The sequence below is a fragment of the Brachyhypopomus gauderio genome, chromosome 14 (genome assembly GCF_052324685.1).
Source record: "Brachyhypopomus gauderio isolate BG-103 chromosome 14, BGAUD_0.2, whole genome shotgun sequence".
Classification (NCBI taxonomy): domain Eukaryota; kingdom Metazoa; phylum Chordata; class Actinopteri; order Gymnotiformes; family Hypopomidae; genus Brachyhypopomus; species Brachyhypopomus gauderio.
Window position 1 is genome coordinate 6,236,640 of NC_135224.1, and position 11,870 is coordinate 6,248,509.

Sequence of the window (11,870 nt, forward strand, 5' to 3'; positions counted from 1 at the left end):
GGCGAGACGACTGGTGTTATTGTTCAATGATCTTAAAGTCATGGTCCTGTTCCTCAACTAAGCTACCAATCTCTCTCTCTCTCTCTCTCTCTCTCTCTCTCTCTCTCACACACACACACACACACACACACACTCTGTGCTTGTAGTGCGTCTTTAACGAGAGGCGTATCTTTCTGGCACTCAAGCGCCGCTCTACTCGGCAGCGAGAAATTTCCGCTTCCTGCACCGATAAACATCCTAAACGGAGTTGAGAAACACTCCCAGCCAGCCTTCCTCCACCAGCCCGGGCTCCTCCACCGTGAGCAGCCTACACCTCTCCCCGTGCGGACGGACGCGGAGCCCCGCCGAACTGCCCCGATACCCCCGAGCGGTGCGGCGCTGAGACACAGGCCGCCTCCAGCATGTCGGAGCGGGGAGGGCTCCCGAGGACTGGAGGGGTACCGTCGCCGCAGCCCTCCAAGCCGGTGGCCATCAGCTCCAACCGCCCGGTGCACATGAACCTGTACGCCACCTGGGAGGTGGACCGCTCGTCCCCCAGCTGCGTGCCGCGGTAAGAGGCGGGGGGCACCGGGGGGGACCGGGGGGCGAGAGAGGCGGTTCTGTCCGCCGGATGCACACCGTCGTGTGCCGTGAGCTTTTACACAGTCGTGTGTGCGGGTTTGGCCAAAACGGGTCGGGTTCGGGCTGAATGTCGGTCGTGTGCGTCGGTCGAGGAGACACAAAGACTCGGTCGTGTTTTTTTGTGTTTTACTTCTGCAAAACAAAGAGAGCCGCTTAGTGGTGGTGGACACGCCGGACACCACGTCTGGGTCTCTGGTGCCGTCAGTACGTGAACCTTCCCCCCTGTCAGCGGTCCAAACGAACCGAGCTTAGTAGGTCCAGGTACACGAGACCGAACCACCTCGTGCGACCCCCGACTCGGTGCTCGCAGTCTTGTGGTTTTCTGCAACGTGTTACGAGGAATACATTAAATAAGCTATAGAAGCTGTTGGGTCATTTTTGGACCCATTTATTTGGTCATTTCAAACTGTTGACCTTTCGGGTTTATTTGTGGCCACTTGAACTGGGTGATGAGGTATTGTGTTCGGGCTCGCCAGGCCTACGGTGGACGGGGAGAAACCCCAGTCACTGAAACGGGCTGATACTGAATGGTTGAGCCTCTGGGAGAAGCGCAATAATCAGCAATATTATTTATCTGTTTGCGTCTTTGATGGTGGCCATTAATAATTGATGTGGTTTTGTTTAGTAGAATTTTAACGGGGAGAAGATTGCTGTTGAAACTCACCGGCAGCTTAACTCCAGCTTTAATACGGCTTAATGAGAAGCACGTGACACCTGTGTGAAAGAGAGGTGTGTGTGTGTGTGTGTGTGTGTGTGTGTGTGTGTGGGAGAGAGAGAGAGAGAAAGTAAGACCGTCTGTTTTGTTGACGCAAGTTGTTTCTCCTTATACTCCGTCCCAGATGTCTGTTGAATTAGTCGCCCAGTTGTGTGTGTGTGTGTGTGTGTGTGTGCGTGCGTGCGTGCGTGTGTGTGTGTGTGAGAGGGAGAGAGAAAGAAACCCTTGGGGAAAGAGTGTGGCGTATTTCTCAGTGCACGAGAAAGTGTGACTCATCACAAAACACACTATATAATGGACTATAACATTTTCTGGGTATTATCAGAACAAATTTATAGGCTACCCACGAAAGCATGAATATCACGCTCGGAGTTCGCGGATTCATCCACAGTCCAGTGGTTCGGTTCGACTAGCAATATTTACTTAATGTTCCTGCAACGTAGTTATGATTTTATACAAACACAACGGAATTTGGACAATCACCGAACACCCAGGATGTGTTTGGTTTAGGTCAACAATTGCAGGTCCTCCCGGTTTGTAGTGCATTGAGCAGTAAATCTGCGGATCATTAGTTTGCTGAATGTGTCATTATCAGTGAGTAACGGCGAGACACACAGTGGCGATATATACGCCTACAAAGGACACAATGCGTTTACCGCAGGCAAACGCGCCGGCCGGTCACTCTCATTTGCATCTGTTTCCGCTGCAGTCGGTTAGTGCTGAGTGTGTCGCATCCTTTTGTTCGCGCTGCTACAAAATTCCCTGTTGCAAAAGTACCACTGCAATCCAGCTGATAAAACACGGGAGACGGGAGAGCAGTTCCAGTCACGAGCTCCATCCTGTTACTACTGCTGCTGTTACAGTTGACTCTGCTGTCACTGGTCCTGTAACCGCTGGCTCTGCTGTCACTGGTCCTGTAACCGCTGCCTCTGTTGTCACTGGTCCTGTAACCGCTGGCTCTGTTGTCACTGGTCCTGTAACCGCTGGCTCTGCTGTCACTGGTCCTGTTACCGCTGCCTCTGCTGTCACTGGTCCTGTTACCGCTGCCTCTGTTGTCACTGGTCCTGTAACCGCTGCCTCTGTTGTCACTGGTCCTGTAACCGCTGCCTCTGCTGTCACTGGTCCTGTTACCGCTGGCTCTGCCGTCACTGGTCCTGTTACCGCTGGCTCTGCCGTCACTGGTCCTGTTACCGCTGGCTCTGCCGTCACTGGTCCTGTTACCGCTGGCTCTGCCGTCACTGGTCCTGTTACCGCTGGCTCTGCCGTCACTGGTCCTGTTACCGCTGGCTCTGCCGTCACTGGTCCTGTTACCGCTGGCTCTGTTGTCACTGGTCCTGTAACCGCTGCCTCTGCTGTCACTGGTCCTGTAACCGCTGCCTCTGCTGTCACTGGTCCTGTAACCGCTGCCTCTGCTGTCACTGGTCCTGTAACCGCTGCCTCTGCTGTCACTGGTCCTGTAACCGCTGGCTCTGCTGTCACTGGTCCTGTAACCGCTGGCTCGGCTGTCACTGGTCCTGTAACCGCTGGCTCGGCTGTCACTGGTCCTGTAACCGCTGGCTCGGCTGTCACTGGTCCTGTTACCGCTGGCTCTGCCGTCACTGGTCCTGTAACCGCTGGCTCTGCCGTCACTGGTCCTGTTACCGCTGGCTCTGCCGTCACTGGTCCTGTTACCGCTGGCTCTGCCGTCACTGGTCCTGTTACCGCTGGCTCTGCCGTCACTGGTCCTTTTGACTACTGGTTTGCCTGCTGCTGCTGGTAATGCCTTCTGACGATGAGTTTTACAACACGGATTCACAGAGAGTGAGAGCTATTGCTCAATATCAGAACAAGCTGGAACAAGATTTAACACGAAGTGCCTGGGGTGTCTACGGGAGCGGTGGCATGCTTGCTCAGACCACTCGTTACCTGCTGAGACGCACTCACACCTCAGTGCATGCACAGTGGGGAATGGTGAGGGAAAGAGATGAGGTAAGGTGTTCAGTTACTATAGAACAAGGAGGGAGTTTGTGCTGCAGCAAGAGAAAATGGCACCAGTTGATATCCCAGATCACAGCTGACCCGTGGGGCCTGACCCTATGCTGACGGGCCTTGAGGCCTGACCCGGGCTTGCTCAGCAATAGGCAGCCTGTTGCTGGAGGTTTATCCTGAGAAAGTCCAACACCTCTTAAAAGCGTCTAGCAGGAGCACCAAGCACGTTGAGCTCAGCTTTACCTGTGCAAGGGTTCCTTCATTTACTGTAACACCAGCCCAAGTTACACCATACACACTTGAGCTCTAGTGGGAGTGTGTCCGTGCATTCGGCCTGGTGAGGGGTGTCTGCACATCTCCAGACCCCCCTATTTACACACACACACACACACACACACACACACACACACACTGGGTGTTTATCTGACACCATCACACTGTGCTTGCTGTTTGGCATTCTCCAGCTTTCATCCGTATCTGAAGAACGTTACGGGAGATTCCCATGAACAAGTCTCCAGTTTTGTTATGTACACTCACTTGGCTTTGGGTGGGTTGCTTTGTGGAGGTGTGTGTGTGTGTGTGTGTGTGTGTGTGTGTGTGTGTGTGTGTGTGTGTGTGTGTGTGTGTGAGAGAGAGAGAGAGAGAGAGAGTGTTAGTGTTTTATTCTGTCTCTGTTTCTCTTTCGCAATGTGCCGTCACTCTCACCGTGGTCACCACGAAGCCTTTGATTAGTTTTATTCTTTTTGGAGCTTGTTTCTTTGTTTCCAGACAGACTACGACTTGGGAAGAGACGCGGTGAAGAATATAAATACCCTTCCTGTCCAACATGAAGTTTCAGAAACTTAGAGTTGCATCGTGGGCTTATTTTAGACCAGCCTACATGGAGCACCAGGCTACAGGGGCCACAGGGCCACAGGGAGGGCCAGGAAAGCAGCAGCATTTACTGACATACTTGGGGCATTTTTGGAACAGAATCACGATTGAATGTACCATAAATCTGTGCACTGTTCCAGCTCATTACAGAAAAACCCATTTAAATGCACAAAAATGAAATCCTAAAATGGTATGATGATGATGATGATGATGGAATATGCTTGATGGTGTTTACACCTTTTCCAAAGCTGTAAATTCCGGTTAATTCTGTAACCATTTGTTTAAATCAGGAATCAAAATCTTATTTTTGTCCTAATATCTTTTCAGAGATTTGATCCTGTCCTGAACTCGGCCCTTATTGATCCCTGTGGTTATTTCAACTACAGAACCTGATGGTACCACACCAAACGTAATCTTTCTGAAACTTTTCACCTTCTGTTTGAATGTATGCCGTTTGAAGCCAGTTTGATGCTGCACATCAAACCATGAATGTGTGTTGCTGGGCACTGAGGGATTTGATGCTCTAACACAATGTTTTTTTTTAAGATTCTATTTTTCGAGGTACTTCAGAGACCTCAGAGATTGTTTTTATGGCATCATGAAAATTGAATAATCACTTAACTGTGTAAAGCAGCACAGAGCGCAGTTCTGTATTGTGGAGTGCAACAGAGCTGCCCTCCCACAGGCCGCAGGGTGGAGTATCGGGTGGTGTGTCTTTCACCACAGCAGAGGTGGAGAAGCAGCAGGAGGTCCTGCGAGGGTGAACAGAGGATGATGCCTGCATTGCAATCCAGGCTTACGTGCTGGTGATGAGAGAATGCAGGCTGAGAACGCCTCGTGTGTGTGTGTGTGTGTGTGTGTGTGTGTGTCAGTATAAAGCTCCCTTGACCTGAGGAGTTAGAAATGGTCCCATAAGGACTGAATGAGGAGCAGACACACCTCAGCCCAGTGAACCAATAACCCATTTGTTAGCCATTGGCTGCCAGCGGACATGGGCCCTCCTAGAGCCCAGCACCAGCCAATGAGCTTCGTTGTTGTTTAAGCTCCTCCCACCACCCCAGTTTACAAGCAGGTCATCAAACTAACTGAAGTTTCAGGCTGTTGTCTTGTAGGACGCTAGATAGATTTGAGGTTGTTGCTGCTGTTCTCCACACGAGAGCCCAGTTCTGTTCCTCCCTTCTTCTTCCTCTCGCAGTTTTTAATTCGTTTTTCCTGTTTCCTGTCACAAAGGCTCTGGAGCTGTCAGGCTTGGCAGGAAGTGATGCGTGTTTGGCACGGGCTCCTCCTATTGGCTGCCCACTCTTGTTCTCCGTTCCTCCGTCCACTGTGCGTGTTGGCCGTCGGGTTCCTCTCCCGTGTTTCGCTGTTTCATTTCTGGTTTGGTTTTTCTTCCTCCGATCCTCAGACACTCTAATTTAGCTGAAGTGGCTGATTTGAAAGCAGTTTTTTTCTTTTACTCAGCAATGTATCAACACATTTATCGGATTTAAGAGCAGTTCAGCGATCCCCTGCGAAACTAGTTACAAGCTCCTTTGCCTCCAGAAAAGTGGAAAACACAACTTAATCTAAAACTACAGGACAGGCTATTAATTGGAATTTTGTATAATGATAAAAACTAGACCTGAAGCGAAACCTAAACTAATTAGTTCCTCTCTTTCATGAACACGCACACCACCCAAAATATTAATCTTCCAACACACTGACCCACTAACACATTGACTTCAAGCTCCGTTTTGTTACAAATTTTACAACAGTGAAATGTTACTGACCACGTGACTCTGTAAAATTGCTGACATTGCAGGTTTAAATAAAGGCGTCCAAGTGCAGAGTCCGTCTTCGTCGCTAGCTCCCTCTTTATGGACGGCTCGCTCGCTCCTTGGGACAACCTGTGACCGGTCCAATAAATGATTATAAGCATGCTTCAGTGATCCGAGGGGAAGCTCACCGCGTGTGGGAGGAGTGAGGGGTGTTTAGCTGCGTGTGGGAGGAGTGAGGGGTGTTTAGCTGTGTGTGGGAGGAGTGAGGGGTGTTTAGCTGTGTGTGGGAGGAGTGAGGGGTGTTTAGCTGCGCGTGGGAGGAGTGAGGGGTGTTTAGCTGCGCGTGGGAGGAGTAAGGGGTGTTTAGCTGCGCGTGGGAGGAGTGAGGGGTGTTTAGCTGCGCGTGGGAGGAGTGAGGGGTGTTTAGCTGCGCGTGGGAGGAGTGAGGGGTGTTTAGCTGCGCGTGGGAGGAGTGAGGGGTGTTTAGCTGCGCGTGGGAGGAGTGAGGGGTGTTTAGCTGCGCGTGGGAGGAGTGAGGGGTGTTTAGCTGCGCGTGGGAGGAGTGAGGGGTGTTAGCTGCGCGTGGGAGGAGTGAGGGGTGTTTAGCTGTGTGTCCTGTCCGTCTGTTCTGAGTCAGGACATTGTTAGAAACTCTGATGATTGGGCCAGCCTTGAACCTTGTCGTGTCATTGTGGTATAATTGTTGTGCGATGACATCTGTAATCATTGGAGTTTGTGAGTCAGAGGAAATCTTCAGCCAGTACATGACTGAGATTGACATAAACATGACATCACTCCCACTCCAATTTCAGCAAAGGAGAAATAACCATTACTTTGAGGAAGCCGGTGTAAAGACATTTAAGGCATGTGTGTTTCAGACAAGGTGCTATTGCTGTGGATCAGGTTTTACCCACGTTTGAGCGCCACCTAGTGACTCCCTCTGACACCCCCACCCACCCACCTTTGAACAACATATCTTCTCAATCTCTCTCCTTCTCCCTGTGAATGTTGGTTGGGGCCCTTCTCTGCCTCTTGTGCGTGCGTGTGAGAGTTTGTGACGTCTTTGGTGATTCCGGCTTTATCTTCATGCGGGTGTGTGTGCAGAGCTCCCAGTGTTGGTGGGTGGGAGTGTGTACTCGTAGAGACATGTCTTATCTGTTCATAACACGCCCCCACAACAACACCAGCGTGTCTCCTCAGCTAGGGGTGTTCCAGTCGGTGCATGGTCCCCTTTAGCAGCCTTTAGTGAATATGAGGCAATGTTAGCTTCTCCTGAATATGATTAGCACTAATGTGTCTGTAGCACACACACTGTAGAGTGTGTGTGAGTTCTAGTGAGACCAGCTTAAGAACATTTAGCTGAGAACCTTACTAAAATAATAATAATAATAATAATAATAATAAGCCCTTAACCAACTTATTTGTAGCTGTAGAACTTTTCTTTTATCTAGACAGTTAACCAGGCGAGCGCCTTATCTCTCTCTCTCTGTGTGTGTGTGTGTGTGTGTGTGTGTGTGTGATTGAGCCCCAGGCCACAAGCCGAGACAGAGGTCTGTTTGTGAGGAAGTGAAGAATGTGCATCCTTCCTGTTAGAGCTTCCCGATGGAGGAAGAGACCGATGGGTTCAGACACCTAGGGGTGTTTGTGCGTGCACACACACACGTGCGTGCACACACACACGTGCGTGCACACACACATGCGCCTGCTCCTGTGCGTGTCGGACGGAGGTGGAGTGTGTAAGGGCGGCTTGTGAAAGCTGAGCTTGCAGAGGGTCACTATGGCAATATGGGCGTTTCTGTCCTTTCCTTTCTGCTGTGTGTTTCACAAACCGCATTTCACAAACACAAAAAAAAACAAAATGTATTGCAGCCACACTGACACACACACACACACACACACACAGGATCTCTTGCAGACCCTCACACAGACACTTCTGAAGCACATTGGCTTCCATTTTTTGGCAGTGGTAAAAATGCACTTCTAGACAGCACCTCGAGATGGGGAGTGTGTGTGTGTGTGTGTGTGTGTGTGGTAACCACAGGGTGCTGTACCTACATGCTGTAATCTTGTTATTCTTCTGGCGGGTTACACCTCTAACTGTGATGAAGCAAAAAAAAAAAAAAAAAAAACCTGAACGAGTGTTGTCATGACGACTAAATTTGTCCGTATGCAAATGAGTTGCTGGTCATAACTCCATGTCTTCACCTGCTGTCGGTTCTTGAGTGGATGGACCAGACCGCTTTACTGTTCATGGGAAAGCGAAGTTGATTTAACCAGCTGGGCCGACCCATTTAAACAGTTATCTCGCTAGGCTGCAGAAGTGGTAGACATGCACGCGCGCACACACACACACACACACACACACTTCCAAGTGCCCACCCTGGAAGCATGGTGCCAGACATTGTGTGGGGGTGTGCATGCGTTTCTGCACCCACATATGAATTGAAATCTAAGTATGTCTCTGTGGACACGGTGTAATCATAATGGCCTGTCATCACGTGGGCACACGCATGTGTGTCAGCAAACACACACACACACACATCCTGTTGGCTGTGTGTTATCTCAGAGAGAGGATGAGTTCATATCTGGGGATTGTACCGCATCCAAGAAGGGGGGGGGGGGGTGAAGGTGAAGAAAGGAGGGATGGGGAGAGGTGGAGTGAAGGAGAGGAAGAAAATGAGAAGGACTTGATGAGAGAGGGTACAGGCGTGATGGAATTGGATGGAGGGAGACGGTCCTATTACATGTGATCAGAGAAGAGGAGGAAGAGGAGGGAGCGAGTGGATGTCTGGACTGTCAGATGGCGCTGACTGTCACGGCTTAAATTGAAGAGTCTTTCAGTCTCTTGTGGCCTGCTCCTTCTTAGAAGAACCCCATCTCTTCAACAAAGAGACCGAGGGAGAGAGAGGGAGAGGTGGAAATAGAAATACATCAGCCTATGCATAAAATGGTCTCAAAATGAGAACACCGTATACATTCATAATCATGATTGGCGGGGGAAAAAATAGTATAAAAAAAGAAAAGAAACATTCTGCACTGCAATGACGAAATTGCTCAGAATGTCATTATAAAAGCATTCTTACGTCTCACGTGTGTGCACTTATTCACACTCACCCTCCACAGAAAAGTGAAGTCTATTGTCATCACACCGTGGTATGTCAAACTACAAGATCTTTTGATTGCAGGCTTAAGAGCCTGAAACAAAGTGTGTATCCACAGACTAGCTGAGGTGACCTTCACCCCTTCATTACCTGAGCTTGCCTGCATTCCACTGGTGCAGGTGAAGTGATTCATGTACACTGTCATTGTTTTGAACAGTTAGAGCTGGTCAGAGGACCGTTAGAAGTATATGACTGGAATTAACTTTCCGTTGATGGGGTTTAAATCTGATCCAGAAAAATTATACAGTGCTGCTTGAAGGTTTGTGAACGCCTTGAGTAGTTTATATTTTTCTGTTTTACCATGATTCTCTTATTTTATCATCACCCGTTTTTGTATGTGAATCGTCAGGTTTATGTTCATCAGTTCCATTTACTTGTTTTAAGGGAAATGTGTAGGTTGCCAGCAGACTACATGAAACCTTGAATCAGAGCTGCATTGGTAAAGTCAATTAGGTAAACATGAAGGATAAAGGAAGCCCCTTTCGGACCGGGTTCAAGTCCCGCTCACAGTAAAAGGTGAAACACTGAGTGCTCAAGTAGTCAATTAAGCAGACCAATCAAATGAGACAACCTTGGGAAAAGATTTGAGTCACACTGATTAAAAGGGAAGGGAAATCAACCAAACCACTGTTGTGCCAAGGCGTAAAGCACACAGATCAACAATATCCAGAGGAAAGGAGACATCTGAGGACACCAAGAAGAAGGTGGTGGCCATCAATCGTTCTGGGGAAAAGATTACCCGTCTCCAAAAGATTCTAGCACCATCCGTCCACTGAAAGAGCTGCAGACCTCTCTGGCTGCATCTGGGATAAATGTACAGGCGAAAAATCTATAGGCATTGTTCTTTCTTGAGAGCAGAAGCTTCCTTCTAGTTCAAAGTTGCCCATTTAAACTTTGCCAGAGAGCACTTGGACAAACCAGAGGCTTTCTGGAAGTCCATTTTCTGGACAGATGAGTTGAAAATTGAATTATTTGACCACAATCACAGGCGCCATGTTTGGAGGAGAGACAACACTGTATATAAAGAGAAGAACCTCCTCCCAACAGTGAAAAATGGTGGTGGAGATGTGAAGGTCTGGACCTGATTTACTGCCTCCAGACCTGGACGACTCCATATTATCCAGAGAACCATCATTCTGGACCATCAACAAATGACCAGAATGTCCTGCCGTCATTCAGGGAGTTGAAGCTGGGACGGAAATGGATTATGCAACAAGACAACGACCCAAAGCATTCCAGCAAAACTACCAGAGAATGTCCTAAGAGAAAGAAGATTTGCACTCTGGATTGGCCCAGTCAAAGTCTGGATCTCAATCCCATAGAAACGCTGTGGCAAGATCTGAAGTGGGTGGTCCAGATGGGTCTCCAACCTCTCAACTGGAGTTCTGCAAGGAGAACTGGGCAAACATCTCAAAAAGCAGATACGAGACACTCTGCTACAAAAGGAAGTCCTACAAGCTACTAACCAATAGTTCACATACGTTTGCACTTTGATTTTCAGGTCTTTGAGAGAAATGACTTTTGTTGAATAAATAATGGAAAATGTATATATTTTGTGTCCCTTACGTGGGAGGTATGTGATATCGGTGATGTGTGGTCACTTGCTGTGATTTTCCCACTGTGCTGGACAGCTAAGAAGTGGAACATGTTGGCTGCCTTTTAAAGGTGCAGTAATGCTGAAGCCCTGACTTAGTCTTAAGTGTTTTGAGTGCAGGTTCAGCCATCGAAACGAGGAAGTGTTTTATTTTTAATCATAGGGATTCTTCTGACCTTTCCGAGGTTTCCCTGAGCGCCAGAATAAAAAAGATGGAAAGAACAGAAAAGATGTAAAAATAACTCCAATACAGACACATTTGTGCTTCTTAAAGTTTGACTGTAACTGTGCTGGCTTCGTTAATTAGCTGAAGTGACGACTTGAAAATGTCATCCTCTTAGAGGAAGTGACAGAATGAGCGACTGATCCATTAAATGTGTAATCTCCCACAATGCCACGTTCTGCTGTCTTCAGATGTGATCCCGACTCCAAGGCTTTTGCTCGCCTGCACTCTTGGAAGCTCTGCCAAGATATCCTGGCCTGTTTATGAAGTTGTTTGTTGCTTAAATGACCAAATTACTCAAGTGTAAACTTTCTGAAAGCAGTGAGCGAATCGTAAACCGTGTTGTAAGATGTGTTACCGTACAAGCTCCCATAACATGACAGTTATTTGGAAACATTTTAAATGGGGTTAAACAATGATGCATGCAGCTTGTATTTTGGCAGATAACAACCAAGCTGAATATATGCCAAACACAGTTTTCACAAAATCCCAAAATAACATGTTGGCCCTTCTAGAAAGTTTCCAAAGATTGAGTCTCTGTTATTGATCTATGTACAAAGACAGCGTTTCAGTTCAGTCTGCTTATGAGTCCTATGACCATTCAACACTGCTTGTGGAGAACAGACAAACTGGTTCAGTTTAATTCAGTGCATACCAGTAATTCATATAGAACATAGTGAAGTTTTGTAATTACTGAATTATATTTTTATTATTTATGTATGTTGTGGGATGAAGACTGGCATGCTTGAATAACTAAATGCATCAGATTTATTCATTATTTCACTATGAAGTCAATTCACGATGCAGAGATGTGTGTATGCGCGCCCCTGTGCGTGTTTTAGTCAACTATGAGCTGCACAAAATGTTTAATGAAACGAGGAGAGACGTGCCGATCAATAGATACTTTATGAAAAAAGAGCGTTTGCTTACACACACACACACACACACACACACACAC

The 11,870-nt window shown here is 48.1% G+C and overlaps 1 pseudogene across 1 annotated transcript in view; it reads left to right on the forward strand.

Moving 5' to 3' along the window:
- The first annotated feature begins 150 nt into the window (after positions 1 to 150).
- LOC143475051 (phosphofurin acidic cluster sorting protein 1-like) overlaps positions 151 to 11,870 on the forward strand; it is a 20,214-nt pseudogene continuing 8,494 nt past the window's right edge. Inside the window, exon 1 of the transcript XR_013120916.1 lies at positions 151 to 550. The product of XR_013120916.1 is annotated as a phosphofurin acidic cluster sorting protein 1-like (transcript). The remainder of the gene's footprint in view (positions 551 to 11,870) is intronic.